Source organism: Podarcis tiliguerta (genome assembly GCF_965153285.1).
Source record: "Podarcis tiliguerta genome assembly, chromosome: 16".
In the NCBI taxonomy this organism is placed as follows: Eukaryota; Metazoa; Chordata; class Lepidosauria; order Squamata; family Lacertidae; genus Podarcis; species Podarcis tiliguerta.
The window spans coordinates 6,113,200-6,140,212 of NC_139549.1; the positions used below are offsets into that span (position 1 = coordinate 6,113,200).

General features: G+C 45.5%; 3 long non-coding RNA genes across 3 annotated transcripts; 1 reads left to right on the forward strand and 2 right to left on the reverse strand.

The window, feature by feature from the left end:
* The first annotated feature begins 1,513 nt into the window (after window positions 1–1,513).
* LOC310666347 lies at window positions 1,514–4,091 on the forward strand. The gene is made up of 2 exons (XR_014505886.1): window positions 1,514–1,598; window positions 3,249–4,091. It is a non-coding gene; the product is annotated as an uncharacterized lncRNA (long non-coding RNA).
* Window positions 4,092–6,942: 2,851 nt separating this feature from the next.
* On the reverse strand, window positions 6,943–8,684 carry LOC310667187. The gene is made up of 2 exons (XR_014506186.1): window positions 8,648–8,684; window positions 6,943–7,551 (listed from the first exon to the last, which is right to left on the reverse strand). It is a non-coding gene; the product is annotated as an uncharacterized lncRNA (long non-coding RNA).
* Window positions 8,685–22,246: 13,562 nt separating this feature from the next.
* LOC310665931 lies at window positions 22,247–25,108 on the reverse strand. The gene is made up of 2 exons (XR_014505722.1): window positions 24,832–25,108; window positions 22,247–23,075 (listed from the first exon to the last, which is right to left on the reverse strand). It is a non-coding gene; the product is annotated as an uncharacterized lncRNA (long non-coding RNA).
* Window positions 25,109–27,013: the final 1,905 nt, after the last annotated feature.

The window sequence follows — 27,013 nt, forward strand, 5'->3', positions numbered from 1 at the left end:
AGAACTTAAATAAAAGAAAAAAAGAAACAAACTGATGTAGGAATGCGGAGAACTGGAAAAAAGATTGTAAAAAGTTAGATCGGGGTAGAACTTGAAGTTGACAGGCAGCCATCCTTGGTTCAGAGCCCACTGTATCTCAGGCTTGCTGTCATTAAGCCACTTAAGGGTCCAAAAATGCCTCTTGTTTTGTTATGGTGAAGGACAAAGAAGTGTGTGCAGAACAGAAATAATGAAGTTTAAATGCAGATTTAAAGACAAAACTGCCACATTTCCTCTTCCTCAAAGGGTACATGAATCAAAATGCAGCCGTCCCTTGAAATTCACATTTCTCTGTGTCTTGCAGTGCATTTCTCCTGTTAAGAAATGTGTGGGTAGGAATGGATATGGTAATCTAGGAGAGAGAGAGAGAAAGACCAATAATAAAAGGAATTTGCAGATTTGTGATTGTGGATAGAAATTCACTGATTAAGGTTCATGAGAGAGATGTGGAAATGAACATAAGATTAGAAAAATAGAGAAACAGAGGGCAATCCAACTGATATATTCTTCCATCCTTGAATCTATAGGAGCCAACTCCTAGAGGTCTTCAGGCCCCCAATAAAATATTTGAGGGGGCCGCCCCCCAAAGTTGATGTGCTTTGCCATTCAAATAGTGTCCAAGCACCGTGTCATGTGATTGATTATGCAGGGCAGGGCTTACCCCCCCCCCAACATTTTATTCAAGTTGGCATCCCTGCATGAATCATCAATCAGCTTATGTACCACAGGCTTGCTGTCATCACTCATCAGATGAACCAAGATTATCTCAAGCAACTCTGGCCTAGGAACCATTGTAAGCCCAAAGGCTTCTGATTTTGTTTCGACAGCTGTGCTTCCTCTTGATTTTGAGGTCATGTGTGGGGCAGGTGGGTGCAGTTGGGGGGTGGAGGCCCCATGGGCTGAATTGGAACACCTAATTAGCCCCACAGTCATGTGGTTCCCTGTTCCTGAATCGCTGAGAAAAAATTGTCACCATACGCCATCAACCTCCAATGCGTCACTTAGAAAAAGAATCTCCCCTCACGCCAGAACTCACGCTGAACTTCAGAGACCCCTCCTTTTCCTCTACCTCCACAAATTATGAAGAAAAAAAGAGGTAAACCTTAAACAAGACTGGCCTGGAGTCATCATCCCAAGTGCTTTATTATGCTACGGAGGGTAGTAAAAAAATAAGGTCATAATCTTAAACAAAACAAAACAAAACAAAATCCTTAGGCTCTGGATCTCAGGGACAAATGCATACAAACTCCATTCATCTCGACATAATTGTTCTTTAAGGCTGCCCTATAAATGCCCCCTTTGGACAGGATGGAGAATCACAGTGTTAGTTACTGCAAAATAGCTTTAATCACATGCACTCAAAAATGAAGGGTAGGAACACAGTCCAGGATTACGCACTGGATGATGGTGTTGTGGAGGACAATATTTGGAGACCTCGTCATTCTTGTGTGGTGCCTCATCACTTGGGAAAGGATGCACAGATCTCTATAAAAGATCCGCAATCCAGGAGTTATTCACTCACTCGTTGGATCTGATAATCACAACAAACTCTACTACAGGTAAGCCCTATTCCAGTTTTGTTCATTTCTGCTGTGTCCTTATTTGAGGGGAAGCAAAGGTTATTGAGATAGTATTCTTGCAACTCTGCTTTTGCACAGCCTGACTATTATCAGTGTCCTTCTTGATATTTTGATATCTTGATATTTTGCCCTTTGAGGAGATGTAGAGGGAAGCATAATTGTATAGATTCCAATTCTAATCCAAGACTTACATCAGGTTCCTCATTGGAACAAGGTGGTTTGAGTATATTACATCAATCCTGGCCCAACTGCACTGACTACCAGTTAGTTTCTGGGTCCATTTCAAAGTTCTGGCTTTGACGTATAAACCTTTAAATCTCTCAGGACTGCAGCACCTCAGGGACTATCTCAGTGCCAGATTTAGGTTTGATGAGGCCCTAAGCTACTGCAGGTAATGGGGCCCTTTATATGTCCAGCTGTCGCTGTTTTTTGTGTTGAATATATGCTATATGGTAATTTATGGACCTAATAGGTATCTAAACCCATTTGCATGTGTTGCCATGCAACCAGTCCATGCAGAATATAGGCACCCTATATATAGAAAGGAGCAAACCAGTGATATTTTAGGAAGCAGGTTAGCAGGCGAGGCCCATGACTTACATCATAGGAGCCTACACAACACAAAACACTGTTGCTGTATGTAGGTTTTATTTTATTTTGGAAATGTACATCCAGTTGTTTGTTCCTTTAAATTTTTTTTTGGGGGGGGGGCCAAGAGAGCGGGGCCCTAAGCAATAGCTTGATGCCTTCATTACATATCTTAAGGGACCAGGTGAAAACATTTCTCTACTGTAGCCAGGCCTTTGGCTGATTAAACATTTTATGGCCTCTTAAACAGGTTTGTTGCATGGAAGTTATTTGATTGTTTCTGTTTTGTTATGTATCGCCCCCCCCCCCCCATTTTGTATTTTTATGCTGTGAACCACCCTGTCGTTTTCAGATGATGAAGGGGGTATACAAATTTAATGAATAAAAATTGAACAAATAAAGCTACAATGCTCTAGATTGCCTGCGAACAATCAAGTAGAAAGGTAGAGATAATGTAGCCAGGATAATATTGAACCCAAGCAAAAGTGAAGTTAGATAGTTTATCAGAAAAAACAAGAAACAAATCAAAACAGGAATTGATCTCAAAATGGGAAGTCTTCGAAGTTTATTTGGAAAACAACTACAGTAGCTTATACTCTGTCGCAGCGTTTTAATAACTTTAGTAGTAGATTTAAGATCCGAAATCTAAGATAATTCAATAATTAGATAAAAACGTGTATTGGCAACAAATAATAGATAATTGAAATAAGGAATGGACAGGAGGTTGAGTCTATATTCCAAGGACGACTTTTTGCTTCATTGATTTGTAACTAAGATTGTCTTTAGCGCTGTTTTGTTTGTATTTTTTTGTCTTGTCTTTTTCGTTTTTGGTGTATCAATTAAAAATAAATATATAAAAAAAGAACCCAGGCAAAAGTGTAATAACAAAAAATGCACTTCTAGGATCGCTGAGATGGGAGGGCAATATTTGAAAATCATGTCTCTATTGGTCTACCTAATGCAGAACGTGTATCTAATGTGTTTCCAATATGCCTGAGGATGTTCTGTTTGCTTAATGGAGAATCCCTTCATTTCTTTCAGCTCTGCCTTCCTTCTCCATTGCTGAGATGTCGTGCTGCTCCTGTTGTGGCTGCTCCCCCTGCTGCTGCAGCTATTGTCCTTGCTGCTGCTGCTGTCCTTGCTGCTGCTGCTGTCCTTGCTGCCCCTGTTGCTGCTGCCCCTGCTGTGGTTCTGGTAGTAGTGGCTCCAGCAGTGGTCGTTCCTCTTGCTGCTGCCCTAGGCAGGGAGACTCCAGCAGTGGTCGTTCCTCTTGCTGCTGCCCTAGGCAAGGTGGCTCCAGAAGTGGCGGTTCCTCTTGCTGCTGCACTAGGCAAGGAGGCTCCAGCAGTGGTGCTTCCTCTTGCTGCTACCCTAGCCAAGGTGGCTGCAGCAGTGGTGGTTCCTCTTGCTGCTGCCCTAGGCAAGGAGGCTCCAGCAGTGGCGGTTCCTCTTGCTGCTACCCTAGCCAAGGTGGCTGCAGCAGTGGCGGTTCCTCTTGCTGCTGCCCTAGGCAAGGAGGCTCCTGCAGTGGCGGTTCATCTTGCTGCTACCCTAGCCAAGGTGGCTGCAGCAGTGGCGGTTCCTCTTGCTGCTACCCTAGGCAAAGAGGCCGGTGCTGAAGAAATTCAGTCTTGAGACCTTCTGCCTCATCAGCACTGCCTGATGCCTCGAATCCACCAGTGCCTAAGTGTTACATTTGCACCTGCCTCCTTGTTGAACCCTAAATTCTTCTCCTCTTTACTTTGTTGTCCTTTCAGGAGGCATGCCACATGAGTTCTCTTTATCATAGGATCATCTCTCTTTCCTTTCTTCTCTTTGAATCGCTCCTCTGCAGATACAAAATCTAACCGAATTCACAACAAGTAATAAAAATCCCAAAGCATCTATGTCATCTTCTTGCCTTCTTTCACCTTGACACGTGGGAAATTGCAGTAGCTCATGAAGTAATGCAGAAGGTTGCAACCAAGGGGTCTTCATTCTCTTCTGAGCAAAATCTCTGAGGTCACATGGGCAGCCCCAGAGACAAAAGTGAGCAGAACAATGGATGCAAATGTTATCTATATTCAGGAGGCTGGTTTCCACACATATCCACACAAACACTGTGTTGGCTTTTTGCAGTACGGTAGCGCTGCAGAGAGCTTGCTGGGGAGACCATGCATTAAAAAGGGACTCAAAAATAACTCAAACAAGGTTTTAATAAGAAAAACAAAAACTCCTTATACACTAAATACATCTACAAACAAACACGACCCAACCACCAACCCATCCCCCAGGGTAATGGCAGAGCTAGGTGCTGCTCCTTATATACTGCAGCCAATTCCCGACACAGCTTAATCAATGCAACTCAGCAGCACCTGCTATGTTTCACAGCTATAAAGCTGGATCTCGTTATTTTGCTCTGGCCCTTGCTCTGGCCCTTAAAGATATACACATCGGGTGAAACAATGATGAACCTTTACATTTAAAGAAACAATTCAACACACTGATCTCAGGCGGGCAAGCAAGCTCCAATAAGAATTAATGAGTCTCTGGCAGTTTTATGTACGTTTATTTACAATTTACATCCGGAGAGCAGCTCTGGGCCTGCTGCCATTAGCTAAGAGTTGGTCACTCTGATTCTCCGCCCCTGTAGCAACATGTAGGGCGCCAAAGTCCAGTCCTTCCTCTTTTGTACTTCCATCACATCTTAACCCTTTCAGCTCTTCTGGTTCAAGGAGAAGGTGGGTGAACTGCCCCCCGCCGGTTACCAAACGACAATTCCTCCAAACACTGTCTCCCTCCTGGTTGCATAGCAACCCCCTCAATGACTTCTATCTCCTCCCCTCCCTCTGCCTGTGAGCTCTCCAAGTTTAGGAACTCTTGGTAAAGGGGCATCAAAGTAACCCACTCCTGCTCTGTCTGTGGCTGTAATCTTTCACTTCTAGAGTCAGACTCTGGCTCCCTTTGTACTGTCAATCCTTCATCTCCAGAGTTTGATTCTTCCCAGGTGTTCGATTCAGCCGGAATGGACGCCGGAATGGATGCTAGACAAGGCGGATGTTTGCAGAGCTTTTACTGTAATTGCTGAATAAATCTGAAAGTAATAAAACTGCCAGAAGGTTGTGTCTTGTTTGGGAGAGACTTACCAAACCTGACACTACACCTCTGATTCCATGCCCATAAATATGCACAGGGCTGACCAGCCACTGAATATTTCCCATTCCTGAGGGCCCTACAGCCCTCTAGATTCAACCAAATGATTTAGGGAACCAATAGGTCATATTCAACTCTGTTCTACACAAAGTAAAGCATTTGGAATCTAATGATCCAAAGTTAGTCATAGATCTACTCTGAGCCATCTAATATTGGATATAACCCAACAAGCCTATAAGCCTCAGCCCCTGGCCAATCTGAGTCATTCATCTCTTAGTCATAAATTTACACCCAATGGGCACGCTTATTTGTGGTATGACAAGGTTAAAGTTCATAAAGTCTTTCTGAACCGTGTTACAAGTAAACCGGTGTATGAGGTATGGGATAAATACAAAAAAAATATTGGAACACAAAATACCATGGTGGCTTTCTCCACTTGAAGTGATATTGGTTTTTAAAAAAAGGAATATGAGAAATGATTGGGCAAATTATAAATAATTATTAAATTAAATAGATCAGGATTTAAAACTAAGGAGGTTTGGAGATATAAAGGAATTAGTAACAGATTGTTAAATTCGTTGTCAATTTTACAAATAGGAGTATTTTATTTTACCTTTTTAGCAATGCAATTGATGTGGGAAAACGTGATGGGAGTGGCTCCAAGAAGCTCCTGATTTCAAGCTTTATAACTCTGCTACATACATAAATACACATAAATACAGACATACAACCTATAAGCCAACCAGTTTTATTTTCAACATCGACCACTTGCCCCACCCTCAGTTGAGCCACACGTTCCTCCTTCTTTCTGCCTTCCTGACCGTAGGGTTCTGAACCTGCAGAAAGCTGAAGAGGAATCCCCATCCGGCCTTAGGACCCTCAATACATATCATAAGTGTGAAAGACCATACAAAGCTCCTTCGCAGCACATTCACATTGTTTGTCCATTTAGCCCAGCATCATTTATGTCAGCTAGGAGCAGCTCTTCAAGAACCCAGGTCCTGGATCCCTCAAGTTGAATATGCAATACATTGGAACTGGTATGGCCTGCATCTAAAGCATACACTCCTTATGCACATTGAACTGTTGGAAGATCTCCCCACCCTTAATTTTTACCACCAAAATCCTACCCAATAAAGAGAGTTTCATCCTTCCCCATGTATCCATATCTTGTCTAATCTTACTCCACACAACCACTTAATTGTTCTGGATCAGATTAGCATTCTTATTTGTTATCCAAATACAGTGGTACTTTGGTTTAAGAACAGTCTAGTTTATGAACAATTTGGATTAAGAATGCTGCAAACCTGGAAGTAGGTGTTTTGGTTTGTGAACTTTGCCTTGGAAGCAGAACATGTTCCGCTTTCTGTTGAGTGTGTTCCATTTGTAAATTGAGTCCCCCTCTGCTATGGGAAAGCACGCCTTGGTTTAAGAACACTTTGGTTTAAGAATGGACTTCTGGAACGGATAAAGTTCATAAACCAAGGTACCACTGTATTTCACTTACTTCTCCACCTTAATACCCAATATTTTTTGCACTTGAGTTCGCAGGCACACTTTTGGAGATTTGTATGCATGCAACAAATTAAAATAAGACTATGTATGATAGTTTAGCATTTTATTCATTGTCATGCGGGCAAGTACATGCTACAACAATAGAGGAGTTAGGAAGGAGAAAAGAAGAGGCAGAAAAGTGAGCATCCCACTCATTGAGGTGGTCATGAGGACACCGTTAGAAATACCTTGGGGAATTTCATTGTGAAGGGTAAAGAAAGATGAGAGGAATCTACAGTGTATGGGGAGGGGGAGGAAGGTACAGATTTGAGATACTGAGCTCAGCAAGGAGTCAGCCATAGGTCACTGAAACCAGTGCTATCATGCTGATAGTGTTGGTAATGGTGGTGGCTTTGGACCACAAGCCATAGACACCTGCTTGCCTTCAGAGCATCCACTGGGGTCCTTCAGCACCTGCATTGCTTGGGATAGCAGCATGTGGAACCGCAGCAGGAAGACCCACAGCAGGGGGGACAGCAGCAGGAGGACTGTCCTCCACAGCAGCCGCTGCAGCAAGACTGACCACAGCAGCAGGGGGAGCAGCCACAGCAGGGGGAGCAGCAGCAGCAGGGGGAACAGCAGGACGGCTTGCAGCAGCAGGGAGAGCAGCCACACTGGGAACAGCACGACATATTTGCAGTGGGGAAGGTAGACAGCGCTGAAAGGGAAGAAGACATTGCCCTTGAACCAACCACATCATCCTCAGACACCTTAAACTATCTACATGTCAGTGCCCTGCATTGTGGAGACTGGCAAAAGTAGGATTTGGACTTAATGTTTCTATGCTCAGCAGTGCTCTTAGTGAAGTTTAGATCTGAAGTCTCTGTGGCTTTACATCTTCAAGGTTTTACTTGAGGAATAATACGGGATAGACAGAGTTTGGAATGCTGCTTTGTTATAAACCCTTGGACGCGGGTGTCTAAACCACTGAGCCTCTTGGGTTTGCCGATGAGAAGGTCAACAGTTTGAATCTCCACAATGCGGTGAACTCCCATTGCTCTGTCCCAGCTCCTGCCAACCTAGCAGTTCGAAAGCACGCCAGTCCAAGGAGATAAATAGGTACTGCTGCGACAGGAAGGTAAACGGCATTTTCATGCGCTCTGGTTTACATCACAGTGTTCCGTTGCATCAGAAGTGGTTTAGTCATGCTGGCCACATGGCCCGGAAAGCTGTCTGTGGACAAACGTCGGCTCCCTTGGCCTGAAAGCGAGATGAGTCCCACAACCCCATAGTCGCCTTTGATTGGACTTAACCATCCAGGTTAAGTCCATCCATTTCTTAAGGAAATCAGCCCTGAGTGCTCACTGGAAGGACAGATCCTGAAGCTGAGGCTCCAATATTTTGGAGAAGAGAAGACTCCCTGGAAAAGACCCTGATTGAGGGCACAAGGAGAAAGGGAGGACAGAGGACGAGATGGTTGGACAGTGTTCTCAAAGCTACCAGCATGAGTTTGACCAAACTGCGGGAGGCAGTGGAAGACAGGAGGGCTTGGCGTGCTCTGGTCCATGGGGTCACGAAAAGTCGGACACAACTAAACGACTAAACAACAACCATCCAGGGGCCCTTTACCTTTTTACCTTATCTAAACCCTGGGATAGTCTGCTCATAATGTGGCAAGAGGCCCAGAATGGTTCCCAAGCATAAAATCAATGGTGCGAGCTAGTGCCTTTGCAAGATCAGAGTCGTTGGGAGACCTTAGCTCCCCTGTGGTCAAGAAAGCAACAACAATGAGCAAACTCTGCTCATTGACTTACCTTGTTCAGCAGGAGGAGTCGGTGTGTCTTTTGGATCCAATGATTGTGTGAAGAACTGCTGGGGGTGGGCCTTTTTATATGGCTCTGTAGAACCTTCCCCCAGCAATGAGGCATGACTCAAGAATGCTGACGTCTCCCTTAATCCTCAATGGTTGGCCTCTACCGCACCGTCATCCAGCGTGCATGCTTGACTGTGTAGACATCCTTCATTTTTAAATGTATGTGATTAAAGATATTCAACAGTAGTTAACCCTGTCATTCTGCCTCCTGTCCAAAGGAGTCATTTATAGGATTGCTTTGAAAAGGATTATGTTGAGAAGAACAAATGAATGGGCGTCAGATGAGCTTCTAACCTCCATCCAGAGCCTGAGGATTTTATTTCTAGAAAAAACTTTTGACTCCCTACCAATTATTTCCAGTGGTCATAGGTTTCCCATAAGAAATATAATATACACTAAACACTAAACGCAGAGGCTCTGGTGCTCCCCCGGTAATAATCAAGAGACTTAAAAAGGATATATATATATATATATATATATATATATATATATATATATCTTCTTTCAGGGTCTCAGTACCTTAAAACTTTGAGTTAAAAACTTAATAAGCTAAACTAGGATCATTAGCTCTGTCGCAGGGCTCTCCGCAAGGCAGTTTTCAGTAATAAGGAGAGGTTCCAAGGCCTCTCCAGGCCCTTATCAGGTAAGCGATTTTTCTTTCCTCCCAAGGATTTCTCTCTAGTCACGTTCTTTTCCCTTAGGGAGTTATACTCACTCAGCTGCAGTAAAAGTTCACAGCAGGTTTCCTTCAGCTAATAATCTTCCTTATCACTTAAAACAATAATAAAACACTACTAAAATAGCACAAATAACACAATACTGACGTGGAGCTCAAGCTTGGCAGCCATCTTCTTCGACTTTGTATATGACTAAACACACACCAATTTCAAGTCTGACTTTAAAATAATCATAGGATCATAGAATTGTAGAGTTGGAAGGGACCCACTGTAATGACCGCTCTCCCATCAACCGGAGGGCACCCTTTGCGTGGCTGCGAGCAGCACCCCGTTTCCTGAGACAACAGCAGAAGTTCTTGGTCCATGTCCCTAAGTTACAGCCCTTTGAGGTTCCCACCAAACTCAGTTCTAATGAACCTATCTGTGGCGGGGGGAGGCGGAGCTCTTTGTGTAGTTAAAAGGGGTGGAGCCTACCTGAGAGCATTCCGTTGGCTGAGTCGGAGGGGAGTCACTGGCCATATGCTGAAAGGTTGTCAGTGCACTCCCCAGTATTGCGATAAAATGGGGGCGGGCACTCTGTGTAAACAAACATTTTCCAGAGCCGCCCACTTCCCAGACAGACCTGATTACCCTGACGTGCCCCAGATCCCTGGCTGGGGACTGGGAGGGATACACACCCAATGCCTAAGCCAAGGTCTTCCTACATCTGTAGGCTTAAATAAAGTTGTGGCCAATTTAATCCCATAACCATTCATTTCTTCTAGGTGGCTCTTGGGGTCAGGGGTCTCTGCCTGGGCATGCAATAAAAAGCTGTAACTATTTTATGGACAAATGTGCATTTAACCAGTGAGATGTGCTTTGTGATATAGCAAATTGCTCAAAAATTATTTTTTGTCAATGTTTCCAACCTCTGGAAGGCCACAGTTTCCTCATCATCTGAGTAAACAGTACTGATGGAGGCAGTGGTACGGGAAAGTGACTTTAGATTCTGAATGGTCTTATGGAAGGATAGAGTTCTTTGTGTTAGGGTTGGGGAACCTGTGTCCCTTCATATATAGTTGAACTGCAGATACCATCAACCCCAGTCGGCAAAGCCAATGGTGAAGTTTGATGGGTGTCAGGAGTCGAACAATCTCTAGAGGGACACAGGTTCCCCATCTTTAGGGTAGACAGTATTGATGGATGCAATGGTGCAGAGAAGTCATTTCAGACTCCTGACCCAATGGTCTTATGGGCTAGTTAGATCAGAAGCAGGGAACAGCCAGCATGACCAATGGTGTCCAAAACTCTGGAGGGCAGCAGTTATCCCAGATCTAAGATCTAATTAGGGCAATGAGTGAATGAAGACGTCTCCATTGCAAGCTCTTTTTCTCAAGTTCCCTTTGGCCCTCCCTGGGCAATGAGGCACCACTTAGGAATGACAGGTGTTGAGTAGCTCCTGAGGCAGATGTTCATCCTCTATGTTGTCTGTTGCTGTGTTCCTTGCCAGCGCTCACATCATTTCATTAAAAGGGCGCTGTGCTGTGGCATATGATTAAAGCCAACATCTGCTAATAGCAACCCTATGGTTCCCACCTTTGACCAGAAGTCATTTCAGGATACAAGGTGAACCAGCTGTCTGATCCTAGTGGAGCAAATTTGGTGTGTGTGGAAGCAGAGTTTCATTGCACAATTGCAATGACTTTGATGAATCCACCACATATGTTTTAGCTTAAGATGCATACAAAAATGCATCTTTTTGAGGAAAAGTGTGTTGAAAATAATGCAATTTGGGTGCGTGTGGTTTTAAACAACAACAAAAATCAGAACAATGCTGGAAGTTACTTACGGACACAAATGAAATCGACACAAATTAGAAACAGAATTATCTATCCAGAGGGATTCCGGAGAGCGTCCCGGGATTGGAAGAGGCAGCCCATCTTCTGGGGAAGAGAATCAGCGTAGCACCAGTGGAGAAGGGGGGCAGATGGGGGAAGCGGCGAGGCGGTCCCATGACTCCTTGCCGGGGACCACTGGGGAGAGTAGAGGTCCTCTGCTGCCTACACCCTCCTTGCGCAGAAGGCTTTAGCGCAGAGAGAGTAGGAGAAGACTAGGTGTCAAAGAGCTTCTTTGCTGGAAGAAGTTTAAGAAATGCCCACTGACGGATTCTGCCAGCGATTGAGACAGCCACGGGTGAGTGGCTGTCCGGACAGAAAAGGTTCACTCAGGCAATCCAGCCAGGTGTTTGCACCAGCTTACGCACGAGCAACCCCTAGAACCATTACAGGTATGAATCAAACAGAAGTCACTGAGCTAAACCAATGGGAATGTATCCAACTAAGACCAAATCAGAGCAGACCTATTAAAATAATTCATCCAAGTGAGTCATGTCCATTCATTTCAGTGTATGTGCCCTGAGTATGGCCAACATCACATGCACCCCATACAGGCAGAAATTTGGTGATGGTAATGCTTTGGGAAGCTGTATCTGGTCCTTGAGTGACCATTCCCTGCTTCAAACCATTCTTGGGATCCATCGTCATAAGATCAGGGTTATTATTTTAAGGTCACCAGTGCCACTGAAGCCTCACTGGTATCTTAGGTAGCCCACCTGACTTTGCTGGGTGCCAAATGTCTTCCTCAGTAAGCATACTTAGTACTATATGTCACATGGATTCTGTGATTTGATGGGAGGCCAATAGTAACATTAAACCCGTATGTCTCCAGTGGGATAAGCATAAGATGAGACCTTCCGGCTCGTGAATCCGGGTCTGTCGTCATCAGATCCCGGAAGACAGCTTAGTAAAATGTCCAGCATCCTTGATATTCTCCCTTTTAAATTAATCCTCTGAGTGCCTCTCGGACACATGAGCAAATTACAGTGTTATTAGACGAAACTAAGTTTAATAATAGACCACAAATAGACTTTGTTCATCACAAATACAGTGAGGACCAAGAAGGATCACGGACCGGATGTTGGCACACGGGATGTAAATGCATTTTGATGGCCAGAGGAACTGGGCATGCTTTGAAGCTGTCTCACTTCCTTCGGAAAGAGCTCCCAGAGTTATATAAAAGGACTCCAGCTCCTCAGCCCTTCATTCACTTGACTTCATTGTCCTTCCACTGACCACTCCCAGTAAGGTAAGAGAAGTTCTATCGATTCTTATGACTTGGAAAAAGAGAGGGTAGGAATAACCTTTGACAGAATGGAAGCTATTCCTTCATATTATGAGACTGTTGTGTAAGTGGGTGCTAAAGTTAATGACCAGTCTGTTCTCTGCTGGAGAAGTACAGTAGTAGAAGAAGAAGAGTTTGGATTTGATATCCCACTTTATCACTACCCGAAGGAGTCTCAAAGTGGCTAACAATCTCCTTTCCCTTCCTCCTCTACAACAAACACTCTGTGAGGTGAGTGGGGCCGAGAGACTTCAGAGACGTGTAACTAGCCCAAGGTCACCCAGCAGCTGCATGTGGAGGAGCAGGGAATCGAACCCGGTTCACCAGATTATGGGTCTACCGCTCTTAACCACTATACCAAGCTGGCTCTTGCAACTCGCAGGTAGAGCCACTGCTTTGTATGCAGAAGGTCCCAGGTTCAGTCTCTAGTATATTCAAGTGGGACTGGGAATAGTCCCCAGTTATGAAACCCTGGAGAGCCACAGCCACTCAATGTAGGGAATACAAGGGCCAATGGTCAGACTCAGTATAAGGCACCTTCCAGTGTTCCTGTCCTCCATTGGTTATGAACTAATGACCTTCTGTAGGATGCAAACTCTCACTTAAAATTAAGTTTCTTTTTTAAATGATATTTAAAAAGTTTGCTGCTTTTGTTCATTGCTGACATCTAACAAGAATGGAATCAGTTGGGAGATTTCCTATTTCTCTTTCAGAAATCCATTAAGGGATTTCATTAATTTAATTGTATCTCAATTTGCTTTTGTCCTCAATTTAGATATACCAACCCTATATTTTAACTCTGTTCATGTTGGAAATGGTGAGCTTTGGGTCTTGTAATTGGTTTTTGATGCACCTGTGGCCAACTGATAAAGTGTGTTGTTGTTCACGATATCACATTGATTGTGAATTGATAACCATTGATAGAACGTAAGATGGTTGGTAGAAAGTGAGAAAACTCTTGAGACTTTTGCATCATTACATCGCAGGGAGAATAACATCAGTGTGAATGCTAAGACTCTTATGCTGCTGAGATTTAGGGCTGAATCAGAGCAAATGGCAATCTGCAGAAAACCCAAATTCTCATTTGTTCCAATTCAGCATTAAAATAGCGGGTTTTCCTGGGAAAGGTGGGAGGGGGCAAAACAAAGGCTTTTGGACACAGACAAGGAAAGCGTGGAATGGTACCTTGAAAGCACAGAGCAAAAATTAAGTGTGGGGTGAGTCCTCCAACTTTACCCTCCCATTTTGAGAACTGTTCATTCCTATTTTCTTGTTTTTCTTACAAAAGTGTCTCCGGTACAAAGTCCTTCTGAATGAAAGTGAATTTCTGAACTTCTCCATGTAGTTTCTGAATGGTGAAATGCCCAGTGTTCTGTTTCAGCCCTACTCAGAGAAGACCTATTTAAATAAATGCCCTTAAGTTAGCTGTGGTCATTTATTTCCGTGGGTCTATTCTGAGCAAAGCCAGTGTTGGATTCCTACAACCCATTCTGTGCATGTGTGGAATTCTCAGCCACTGAAAATCCACCGTTAGTTTGTTGGGATGGATGAGGGAACCAGGGGGCTAAGACCCAGAGACCAAAATAGGAAGGGGCCAAGCCTATTGCTTCTGCTAAGAATGGTAAAAATGGTAAAAACAGTGGCATAGCGTGGGTTGTCAGCACCCGGGGCAAGGCAAGTAATTTGTATGCAGAAGGTCCCAGGTTCAGTCTCTAGTATATTCAAGTGGGACTGGGAATAGTCCCCAGTTATGAAACCCTGGAGAGCCACAGCCACTCAATGTAGGGAATACAAGGGCCAATGGTCAGACTCGGGGCAAGGCAAGTAATTAGTGCCCCCCCGCTGCACTGTCCCTCCCCCAGATAGTCCCTCGCTCTCTCTCCGCACCACACCGCATGCCTAGCACCCTCCCCACCACAGTGGGCGGCGACCCGGTGGCTCGGATCGGATCCGCACAGCCAGCACTGCAGTGAGAGAGAGTGAGTGAGCCAGGTAGGGGCAGAGAGCTGCGAGTGCGAGCGTGCCCCCCCCAGATGTTGCGGCCGGTGCGGCCGGCCCCCCTGCACCCCCCACGCTACGCCACTGGGTAAAAATGACCATCAGAACCTGAGAAAAGTGTGGAATGAAGAAGTAACAAGTGAGAATAGGTATAAAAAACCCCCACAAGCAAATCTGGATGAATTCAAGATGATTGTACATTGTTGTCTAACCAACTGCAAACAAAGCAGACTGGATACAAAATCTTTATTGATTTTTTAAAAATGGTAAATTACAACATTAAACTGCAGATCCACGTTTTGAGCACATTTGAAACACAATTTAAAGCACATGACTTCCCCCAAATAATACAGGGAACTTTGATTTCCCCCTCACAGTGCTACAACTCTCAGCACCCTTAGTGAACTATAGTTCCCAGGATTCCTTGAAGGAAGCCATGTGCTCTGAATGTGTTTATGGTGTGGATCTGCCCTAGTTGAGCAGTGGGTCCAAAACTGCACCCACCCTAGCAAAAATGGGGAGGCCACATCGCCATATATTCTCCAGAAAAGGACTCAGATTCTCCTACGGTTCAGGAGAAGATTGAAAAAGAATTTACAAAATGGTCAGCAAACTTCCTTTCTGAGACTACTTCAGATGAGACATAGTTAAATGCATCAAATTGGTAGGAGCTTTGCTTGGTAGCAAAGGAGATCTACAATGGTGGGGAATTTGACCATAGAAGGCAACTTCCCATGACCAAACAACCCCTATGTGAATTTTGTTAACAATATTGAGTAGTCTCATTATAACAGGAGGGGGGGTTGGGAAAATGAAAGCACCAAACATCACTTCAGACAAGATTGTTCAGGATCCTGGCAGGATACAGGTGATCACCAAAAACATACATTTATTATACAATGATGCGGGTGACGCTGTGGTCTAAGCCACCGAGCCTCTGGGGCTTGCCAATCAGAAGGTCGGTGGTTTGAATCCCCGCGACGGGGTGAGCTCCCGTTGCTCTGTCCCAGCTCCTGCCAACCTAGCAGTTCGAAAGCATGCCAGTGCAAGTAGATAAATAGGTACCGCTGCGGCGCTGTGGCATTTCCGTGTGCTCAGGTTTCCGTGATGGGTGTCCCATTGTGCCAGAAGCAGTATAGTCTTGCTGGCCACATAACCCAGAAAGCTGTCTGTGGACACATGCCGGCTCCCGCGGCCTGAAAACGAGATGAGCGCCACAACCCCACAGTCGCCTTTGACTGGACTTAACCGTCCAGGGGTCTTTATCTTTACCTTTTATTAATTTTACTACCAATAGAACAGAATTTTAAAAATTATTATAGCAATATGTTTTGGTTTCCACTTTCATCAATTGCTCTAAAAAAAAATTAGGTGGCAGTTATAGAGCACTGAGGATGGGGTGAAGAATCTGTAGCCAGATATTGCGGAACTACAACTCCCATCAGCCCCAGCCAGCATGACGAGTGGCCAGGATTATGGGAGTTGTGGTCTGACAATATCTGGAAGCCACTGGCTCCCCACCCTTGCCCTAAATTATAAATGCTACCAGTAGAGTGGTTATGTTGGTTGGGAAAAAATATTGCTAGCAATTTACTGTGCATTCTACTTCACTAGGGGGTATACCTTATACTTACTTAATGATAAAACGCTCATCTTTGAGTATGCCAACAATACCATGGTAGTCTGAGTATGCCTTGCAAACCAGTCCTGCAAAGCTACTGAAACATGACTGCTCGTGACACATTAAAGGTTTCAAATATGTAGCCTACCCACTAGAAAAAGATTGCTACTGCAGGTGAAGAAAGATGCAGGTGAAGCTTGCTTGTTTTTTGTAAGCTTGAGCTGGAATACGAAGCATGTTTTAATGAAAAGAATGGGGGGGGGGAACCCTGCTAAACTCTCCCTTTGAGTTTCACAACAACTTGGGGACCTGAAAAATGTGGCAAAAAACTTGTTCTTCTTGTTCTTCTGATTGTTCTTCTTTGGCCTTTCTTCAAAATGAAAAGGTTTGTATTGTCATTGTGTTGCCCATATGATCCCTGATTGACTGGACTGTGTGTAAGTCAATAAGAATCTCCATTCCATTTCTTTAACATATAAATAAATGCCAAAGATGGAGCAGTAAGAGGAACAAAAAAAAAAAAAGCAAATTGTGTTGGGTATGTGTGGGGGTCTTGGAGAGTATTTGCAACACCCTGGGAAAACCATGCAAGAAATGGTTATCCATAAAAAAAACACCAGGGAGCTTGCCCCTAATATATGCAATGCCTTTTTTTATTCCATTTCAGCTTCACCTCCACTCCGTAAAACATGGGCTGTAACGATTGCTGCGCTGTGCCTTGCTGTGGCCAGTCCTGCTGTGGCCAGTCCTGTTGCGTCCCTTGCTGCTCTCAATCCTGCTGCACCCCTTGCTGCAGTCAGTCCTGCTGTGGCCAGTCCTGCTGTGGCAGTTCCAAGGGCTGCTGCCAGTCCTGCTGTGGCAGTTCCAAGGGCTGCTGCCAGTCCTGCTGTGGCAGTTCCAAGGGCTGCGGTCAGTCTTGCTGTGGCAGTTCCAAGGGCTGCTGCCAGTCCTGCTGTGGCAGTTCCAAAGGCTGCTGTCAGTCCTGCTGTGGCAGTTCCAAGGGCTGCTGTCAGTCCTCCTGTGGCTGTTCCAAGGGCTGCGGCCAGTCCTGTTGTAGCATCCCTTGCTGCCAAACCTGCTGCGCCCCCTGCTGTCCTCCATGCTGCAGTACCAAAGGATGTTGCTCCAAGAAATGCTAAGGAATGCAGTCTCGACAGAAGCTGCCAGGTGGAATTTACATCTTTGACAGAGTCGCCCTGCTGAATTAAGCACCTAAAGCTTTGAACCTCCCCCCTTCTCTCTCTCTCTATCTCTCCTTCTTCCCCTCCCTTTAATCTTTTCTGTGAAAGGGGGAGCCTTTTTAAGGTCAGGCGCGGTGTTCCCATTTTCTTCTTGGTGCCTGGGGTCCTTTCAATCATAGTTCAATAAACTTATATGATGACTTGATATTCTTGTAGCCTGTCATTTGTGAGTCTCTCTCATTTCTCCCCCACAATGGTTTCCTAAGAATATTCTCATTCCTATTATTCTTGCAATTAATTTATTAATCATCTTCTAAACCACTGACTCAGGGCGATTTGCACGTAAGGTGATTAGAAATGCAAAACAACAAGCGTATTTAAAAAGAAGACCATACAAGGTCATGGTGGAGACCCATTTATCCAGCTGGGAAAACCTGTTGGAACAAAAGCATCTTTAACTGTTTCCAGGAAGTACAGAAAAGGGGTGCCTGTTGCGTCTTGCCAGGAATGCTGTTCTACAGCAGCCACTCTCAAAGCCCTGCTCCAGGTTACTGCTGAGAGGGCTTTTGAGGTGTTTGCAACTTGCAGGAAAGATTCTCCCACATATCACAGCGATCTACTGGGTGTATAATGGGAAAGGCTGTCTCTCAAGTTACCTGGTCTTGAGCTGCATAGGAACATAAGAAGTACTTTGATGGATTTTTCAATAGTCTACCCAGTCCAGCATCCTGTTCTCACAGTGGCCAACCAGGGGAACTATGCAAGCAGAACTTATGCTCAAGAGAACTCTCCCCTCCTGCTACTTCCAGCTACTGGTTTTCAGAACCATGTTGCTTCTGACAGTGAAGGTAGTTTCAGCTAGGAGTGTGGGGAAGATCACCTAAGCCATGGGTAGGCAAACCAAGGCCCGGGGGCCGGATCCAGCCCAATCACCTTCTAAATCCGGCCCGCAGATGATCTGGGAATCAGCATATTTTTGCGTGAGTAGAATGTGTTCTTTTATTTAAAATGCATCTCTGGGTTATTTGTGGGGCAAAGGAATTCATTCATCCCCCCCCCCCAAAAATAATACAGTGGTACCTCGGGTTACATACGCTTCAGGTTTCATACGCTTCAGGTTACAGACTCCGCTAACCCAGAAATAGTACCTCGGGTTAAGAACTTTGCTTCAGGATGAGAACAGAAATCGTGCTCCGGTGATGCGTTGGCAGCAGGAGGCCCCATTAGCTAAAGTGGTGCTTCAGGTGGAAAACAGTTTCAGGTTAAGACGGACCTCTAGAATGATTTAAGGACTTAACCTGAGGTATCACTGTATAGTCCAGCCCCCCACAAGGTCTGAGGGACAGTGGACTGGCCCCCTGCTGAAAAGGTTTGCTGACCCCTGACCTAAACCCTTATATTCCAGCTCAATCATTGAGATTGCCATTCACCAAGCTGGTGGCTCTCATTTGACAACAACAAGAAACCCAAGCCTTTAGTTTTACTCACCCGTTCCTGTGTAATGCTCTGCCATAGATATTCAGCAGGTGCCTTCTGTGCCAACTTTAAATACAAGCTGAAAACTTTACTATTACATGGACAGGCAGAGTCCCCCCAACCCCCAGGCAACCCCTGACAACGTGCTATAGGATTAAAATTGGGCACAACTTTCTTAAATTTCAGATGTAGGGAGACCTTGGCTCAGGCATTGGGCGTTTATCTTTCCCAGTCCCCAGCTGGGGATCTGGGGAACACCAGAACACATATCCAGAATGTGTAGGGATTGGGCTGGCTCTGGAGAACATATGTTCAAGCAGAGAGTCCACCCTCCATTTCACCGCCACTGGGGGGGAGAGCAATGACAACCTCTCGGCTTATGGCCAATGCCTCCCCTCAAGACCCCTTTAATGGGGAACCCTAGGGTCACAGCTGCAAGGGGGTGTGGGTCACTACTTCACGCCCCCCCCTTTTTAGGAAGATAGACTAAAGGATTCCGCCCAAGGCCTGAAACCGCCAAAGTTGTGACGTTTTGCTACAGGAAAGGCAAAACCTGCCAATGCAGGAAAATTCCTTTCCGGCCCTTCAACAGTGACCATGATGTAGCAGCACCCGCGTACCTGTGGAGAAGAGGTTAACCTGCAAGAGAGGACTTAACTGAGGGAGGGCAGGGTGGGAGCAGCTCTGGAGCCAACTGACGCTTTGCAGGTAAGATTCACCTTCTGTTGTGTGGGCAGGGTGGTCCCTCCCCTTACCTGGTCGATCCCCTGGCAACGCCTCCCCGGGCAGGATTGGGCGATTGGCTAAGGTTGGCAGAGACCTCCAGGTATCCAGCCCGGGGAGGATGAAGCCAGCCTGAATGACCAGGAGCCGCACTGGGATCCGGTGTGTGTGTGTGTGTGCAACCACGCAAAAGGCACCCCCCATTTGATGTGGGGAGCGGTCATTACACCAGGCAATTTAGGAAACATCCTTCCACAATGGTTCATGGGTGTCAGTTTTTAATCTTTATGTGGTTTTTATGGCAGTGTTTTATGCTTCATTGCTATAGAAAGCTTCGATATATTTTTTTTATGACATAGCGGCATATAAATATATCTTAAAACTAAATATGGAGAGGCCTGGGGGTTGCATTTGCCCTCCAAGCCTGAGGTTCCCCACTCTTGGACTAAGCAACAAAGGTTTGGCTGTCGAACCTGAACCTTCCCTTTCAAACAGTTGCACAGTCTGAGCAAACACATTAAAAATGTTTTGCGATGTTGTGGTGTTCCTCCTTGATAATGAGGTTGTTGACATCGCTCAAATTTCCTGGAGCACCAAACCCTGATGCTTATCTTCTCAATTGTATATCTCTAGTCTTGTATAAATCTAAACAATAAAGAGCCCTTTCTCTCCTCCCCGCTCCAAAAAAGAATTAAAGGGGAAGAATTAGTATTGAAAATTTCTGCAGAAAGATTAAATTCCTCCCCCATTCGTAATTAAATAACCAACCGGGTTTCCCCCTCCTGTCCTTCTGTGATAACCTAAGTTTGATGCCTGTGGTGGCTACTTCATTCTCACTTTGCCTCCAAAGCCTCATCTCCACTCGCCACTCCCTACCACCCACCACCTGGTGCCAGCCCTGTGTACAGTCTAGACACTGATATGTGGTATTGAATCCATCAGGGCAAATGGGGCACTGCATCACCAACCTTTCTCAGCCCTCAGCAACTCTGAAAATATTTTTGTTGCCTTACCATCACACAGAGCGTGACACTTCCTGTCATTCCCTCTAGCTCCTCCTACTCCTGGTGGCCTCTCTGTCCTACTAGTCCCAATGGGCAGCACCAGGTGCCACTGGCTTTCTGCTATGCCTCCCATTAGAAGAGAACGCCTGAGCTGTGCCACTGCTATGACTCTGTCTGGGACCAGGAGTTGGATTCCTCTTGCTCAGCTGGCTGTGATGCCAGTGTTCTCTGCAAGCCCAGCTCAAGAATGTGGCTTCTAAGGACTCCATTTTAGAAGATGCTAGAAGACCTGGACCATCCTTAATGTGTCGCAGACAGAAGCTTTGCCCCTTTAAGTAGAGCAGAATCTCGCACCATGTGTGGTGGTGCTCACATTTCATCTGTACCTAATGAGCAAGGGCTCAGTTTCAGCTTATTCTTCAGTGGAACAACTTCAGAGCTCTGTGTTTCCCTTTCCACAAGCCTGCATCTAGGCTGACCTATATCCTGCCTTGCCTTGTGTCCAGCCTGAACGCCACCTTGTTTTGCAACATGTTTGCCACACAGCAAAGTAGGACACTGTCATCCCTCTCGGCTAGAAGTGCAATGGATCTGGAGGCTGGTGAGTTGTGTTTTAACAACTCCTCTAGAGCAGGGGCCAGAAAACCTACCGTGCCTCAGCCAGTGTCTCCGGCACAGATCACATGGCGGGCCGGAGGGTGGGGGAGCGTGTGCCCATACGTGTGCACACATGCGTGCGCACATGCTATTTCCACTGCATTTCTGGGTTGGAGGAGCTCTGGAAATAGCTTGTGCGCATGTGCACGGGCCTCCTCCGACCCAGATGTGCACCGGAAATAATGCCTGCACATGTGCAAATAACGGCTGTGCATGCGCAAATAACACTTGTGCATGTGCACAAGCTATTTCCGGTGCTCCTCCAACCCGGAAGTGGGCAGCCGTGCAGCGCAGTGCCTGAAATATACTCAGAGTCGCAAAGTGATTTCATGCTCTTTATTCAGCTCATAGTTGTGAGGAGGAATGAGTGAATGTCCCCTCAAAGTATCTGCTTTATATACATTATTTACACAATGGGCTGCACATGATTGGCTAATTCCGGAATTCTACTGTAAGCAAATCAGGTTGTGGATTCACTTCTTTCTGGAGCATGATTGGGTGGTTCCTGCCAACCAATCATACTGCTGCATTGTTCTAGGACCAATCAGACTGCTGCATTCTGAATCCTATTGTTCTAGGACCAATCAGACTGCTGCAGTTTGGATCCTATTCAACTCAGTACATAACAGTGCCGGTAAGAGTGGGCTGTGGCAGTGGGCAGTGGGGGTCACTGCGGGCCAGATAAACAAGTCCCTTGGGCCTTCTCTGACACACAGGCCTTAGTTTGGGGACCCCTGCTCTAGAGCATAAAAATGTGTGCTTGGAGATGGAATTCCATTTGTCAGGATAAGAGAAGTAGCCACCCACCCACCCAATTCTACCTGCAGAAGCTGACAAATGTCAGGTGGGATGTCTGCCCACCTCACACACCTTCACCCTCTGTTGTCTGAGGCAGCTTCCTCACTGCCTAATGGCAGGGACAGTCCTGACAAAGCCAAAGGCCTATGGCCAAGCCCAAGAGACTATGTGCATTGTAGCATCTAGGAACTGTGATGGAAACAAGAGATTCAGGGGAAATAAAACAGAAGACAAGTGGAACATACATAATTTCGGAAGTTTTATTGTTGCTGCATTAGGAGATTGAAACACTGAGTATGTCTGTAGCCAGCATAATGCCGATCAGATGTGGCTGGATTTGGTGCACACCAGATGTTGTTGCTCTCATTAGTCCCATCCAGCATGGTTAAAGGATGATGGGTGTTGTAGTCCAACACGAACTGTATGGTGCCATTTTGGCTATGCTATGAACCTCTGCTGGTTTTATACTATGAGGTTCTATGGATAATGTTGGGAAGTGGAGTTTGTTGAGGTTGCCGAGGTTTCTCTGGTGAAGAAAGCTAGGGCCGTCTTGCAAAAGAACTACAGTTTCCTATGGAATGACAGTTTCAGCCTTTAAGTGTAGAATACATGCAAAGAAAGGAATCACTAAAGAACTGTAAGTCAGGCTAACAACGACACGGAGAAAAACAATGACCCGCAATTATATAACACGAGAAGGGAAGAACATAATGCAATTAGAGTGTGGAGGCGGGGAAAAGGCTTCAGGCATCTAATGTGGTACAGCAGATAATCCAGAAAGTAGTCAAACTGGGAATGCAAATTATGCCCTTCTACTCTCAGCTGCTGAGACTGAGACATACAGGACTGCTGATGGAGTTCCTTTAGCATTTCTTCACTGGGGGGCAACACTGCCGGATGGGGAGTTGAGCCCTAGGAGCGCAGCAGGAAGAATAGGAATACCGGGTGACCCAACAGCATTGGTTGGGTCTGCTGACATAATAGACCAGTCTTGGACTGGGCCTCCGGCAACAGCAGCAACCACGACCTCTGCAGCAGCGACAACAGCTCATCTTTAGAGAGGAGAAGGGTAAACCTGGAAAGAAAGATTGGGAAGGAGAGTTACAGAGAGTTGAATTAGGCCAAGCAGGGTGCTATTAGGTAAAGGTAACTGGACCCCTGACCATTAGGTCCAGTTGTGACCGACTTTGGGGTTGCGGCGCTCATCTCGCTTTATTGGCCGAGGGAGCCGGCGTACAGCTTCCAGGTCATGTGGCCAGCATGACTAAGCCGCTTCTAGCGAACCAGAGCAGCGCACAGAAACACTGTTTACCTTCCCGCCGGAGCGGTACCTATTTATCTACTTGCACTTTGACGTGCTTTCGAACTGCTAGGTTGGCAGGAGCAGGGACCGAACAACGGGAGCTCACCCCATCGCGGGGATTCGAACCGCCGACCTTCTGATCTGCAAGCCCTAGGCTCTGTGGTTTAGACCACAGCGCCACCCGTGTCCCTTCAGGGTGCTATTACTCTCCGCTAAATCCCCAAGTGACTCATTCAATTCCCCTGACCACTAGTTCTATGTCTTGACATGTTGCCCTTGCCTCCATCTCAAAGTTCAAGCAACCACAGAGAAATCTTTAATTCCTGCCCATATAGCTTGTCCCAAGAGTTTGTTCCTGTTTCAAAGCAGCTACCCTTTCTTCTTCCAAGTTACATGGAACCAGGCAGAGGGCCTTTTCAGTAGTGGCACCCGCCCTGTGGAACGCCCTCCCACCAGATGTCAAAGAGAAGAACGACTACCAGACTTATAGAAGACATCTGAAGGCATTCCTGTTTAGGGAAGCTTTTAATGTTTAACAGATCACTGTATTTTAATACTTTGTTGGAAGCTGCCCAGAGTGGCTGGGGAAACCCAGCCAGATGGGTGAGGTAGAAATAATAATAATAATAATAATAATAATAATAATAATAATAATAATTCCAAGAGTCAGTGGGGTGGGGTGGGTAGACTGTTGGACTAAGACCTAGAAGACTAGTGTTCTTGTCCCCACTCAGTCATGAAGCTGGTCTAGACATTGTATCAGTGTGGATAAAATGGGGAGAGGGAAAACTATGTATGTCAACTTGGGCTACTTGGATGAAAGGTGAGATATGAATGTAATAAAAATAAAATCCCAGGGTTACACCCAACTCAGTCCACTGAAACAAATGGACCCAAGTTAGGCATGTCTGTAACTCTGGATGAGTCTACTATGAGTAGCAAAAGCATTGGCCCCTATATTCCAATGCTCTCAGGGATGGTGGGAATCTAATAGTACCTGGAGGGACACAGGTTCTCCATACTTGACCTATTCTTTCAACAAGATTATTTTTGGCCCTGGTATGGGACAAAATGGAACTGAGACAGAGCTGAGGGACAGCCTCCCTCTCGACAACAAATAGTGAACACTGAAAAATCACTTGCTTTCCCAGAGGAGACAACATGAATTTAAGAATTTGCAAAAAGAAGAAGAAGAAGAAGAAGAAGAGTTTGGATTTGATATCCCACCTTTCACTCCCTTTAAGGAGTCTCAAAGCGGCTAACATTCTCCTTTCCCTTCCTCCCCCACAACAAACACTCTGTGAGGTGAGTGGGGCTGAGAGACTGTGACTGGCCCAAGGTCACCCAGCAGCTGCATGTGGAGGAGCGGAGACGCGAACCCGGTTACCCAGATTACATGACTACCGCTCTTAACCACTACACCACACTGGCTGACAATGAAGGAATGTATGAAGGAATGAAGGGACGACCAAATTCCATCAAATATATATTTTCCTTGCATCAAAAGAGATCAGCAAAATCAGCTTACCTTGGCCAACTTTGGAAGTGCTCAAGAAGTTCTAACGGATGAGTGGAGAGCCTGTGGACCAGGGACCTTTTATATGGCACAGCAAACACTTCCTAGAGGAAGTGAAGTAGCTCCAAAAAGCCACTAATTCTTGATGAAAGGCTCATATCCTCTCTGGTTTGCCACCTTCCAGTTTAAGATACTTGGCTTGATCAATATATCTCATTAAATATCTCTCATTAATTAAAAATGTGGGTGATTAATGCTATCCCGGTTTAATACACTGATGATTTTGACATCAAAGTGGAACACACTTAGAGAAGTATGTAAGAATGATGCAGTATAACATCAGGTGAGTTGCTCAATGGTGCCCATCAACTGAAGTCTCTTGTGGATGACGCAGTGCTTGGAATAAACAACGTAGTTGACTTCACTGAATTAGTTCACAAAACCTGTGGACTACAGTGGTACCTTGGTTTGCAACTGTTTTGGATTACAACCGCGTCAAACCCTGAAGTGTGTGTCCCTTTTTGGGGATTACAATCTATTCCCCCCCCCCAGAGGGTTGGAGGAGCACCAGAAATAGCTTGTGCGCATGTGCATGGGCCTCCTCTGACCCGGATGTGCACTGGAAATAACACTTGCGCATGTGAAAATAATGCTTATGCATATGCACAAGCTATTTCCAGTGCTTCTCCGATCCAGAAGTGGGCAGCCATGCAGCGCAGCACGGGTAAGAGCGGGTGGAGGCAGCGGGTGGCGGGGGTTGCCAGATAAAGTAGTCCCTCGGACCTTATCCGGCCCATGGGCCTTCAGTTTGGGGACCCCAGGTCCATTCCATGCACATATGCATTCATTCAAATCGGATGAACACCTGGAAACACCTGGCTGGGGCCATGTATGAAATGCAGCAGTGATTCATGTGGAATCTGAGCAACCTATCTTCTGCCTCATCATTTGGAGCATCATAAAATGCCATCTCACCTTCTGAAGGCTGGTAGTAGGCGTGATGAGATGGACATATTGCAACACGAGTGCATGATCTGACCATTGGGAAATGTCATCTTAAAGAATAACAGCAATTAGGATGCAAAGGAGAGCAGAATCCATATTAGAACTCCTTCCAGGTGACGTGGCAATGGCAACTGAACTAGCTGGTGGGGAAAAAAAGGGAGAAAAATTAATGGAGGTGCAAACATCTATCAATATCTATTAGTGAGGTCTAAATGGAACTGCCAAGTTCAAAGGCAGTATAAGAACATTAGAAGAACCAAAATATGCAGGGATTTATGATATGTAAAAAGGACCAAGTAAAGAGAAGATGGGAAGTCATTGATATCTTAAGGATGTAAAAATGAGTACAGCAGTACCTCGGTTTAAGAACAGCCCTGTTTGCAAACTATTCGGTATATGAACTCTGCAAAACCAGAAGAAGTGTTCCGGTTAGCAAACTTTACCTCGGTCTACGAATGGAAGCCGAACGGTGGAAGGACACTGGTGGTGGGAGGCCTTATTAGGGAAAGCGTGCCTCAGTTTAAGAATGGCTTTGGTTTAAGAACGGACTTCCAGAACAAATCAAGTTCGTAAACTGAGGTACCACTGTACTTTAAATTGTAAAACAGATTACAGTGGTGCCTCGCAAGACGAAAAGAATCCGTTCCGGGAGTCTTTTCGTCTTGCAGTTTTTTCGTCTTGCGAAGCAAGCCCATTGACGTAGTAGCGCTATTAGCGCCATTGGCTAAAAAAGGGCTAAAAACGGCTTTTTTAGGGGGGGGATTAGCGGTTTTGCTGCTAAAATGATTTTAGCAGCTTAGCGATTCAGAATAAGGGGTTTTGGAGCAAAAAAAAAATTCGTTTTTTTTCGTCATTTTTCGTCTTGCGAAGCAAGCCCATAGGAAAATTCGTCTTGTGAAGTGCCTCTGCAGACGGAAAACCCTTTCGTCTTGCGGGTTTTCCGTCTTGCGAGGCATTCGTCTTGCGGGGCACCACTGTATCAAGAATGTATAAAAAATTGGCAAATGCTTGTTGGAGATGTGGAGGAAATAACGGTGACACGAGCCACATGTGGTGGACGTGTGAAAGGATTAAGATTTGGGGGGGGGGGATATACGATGAATTTAAAAAGTTGATGAGGATAACTTTTACTAAAAAACCGGAGGCATTTCTATTAAGTATTTTAGATAAAGAGATTCCAAAAAATCTA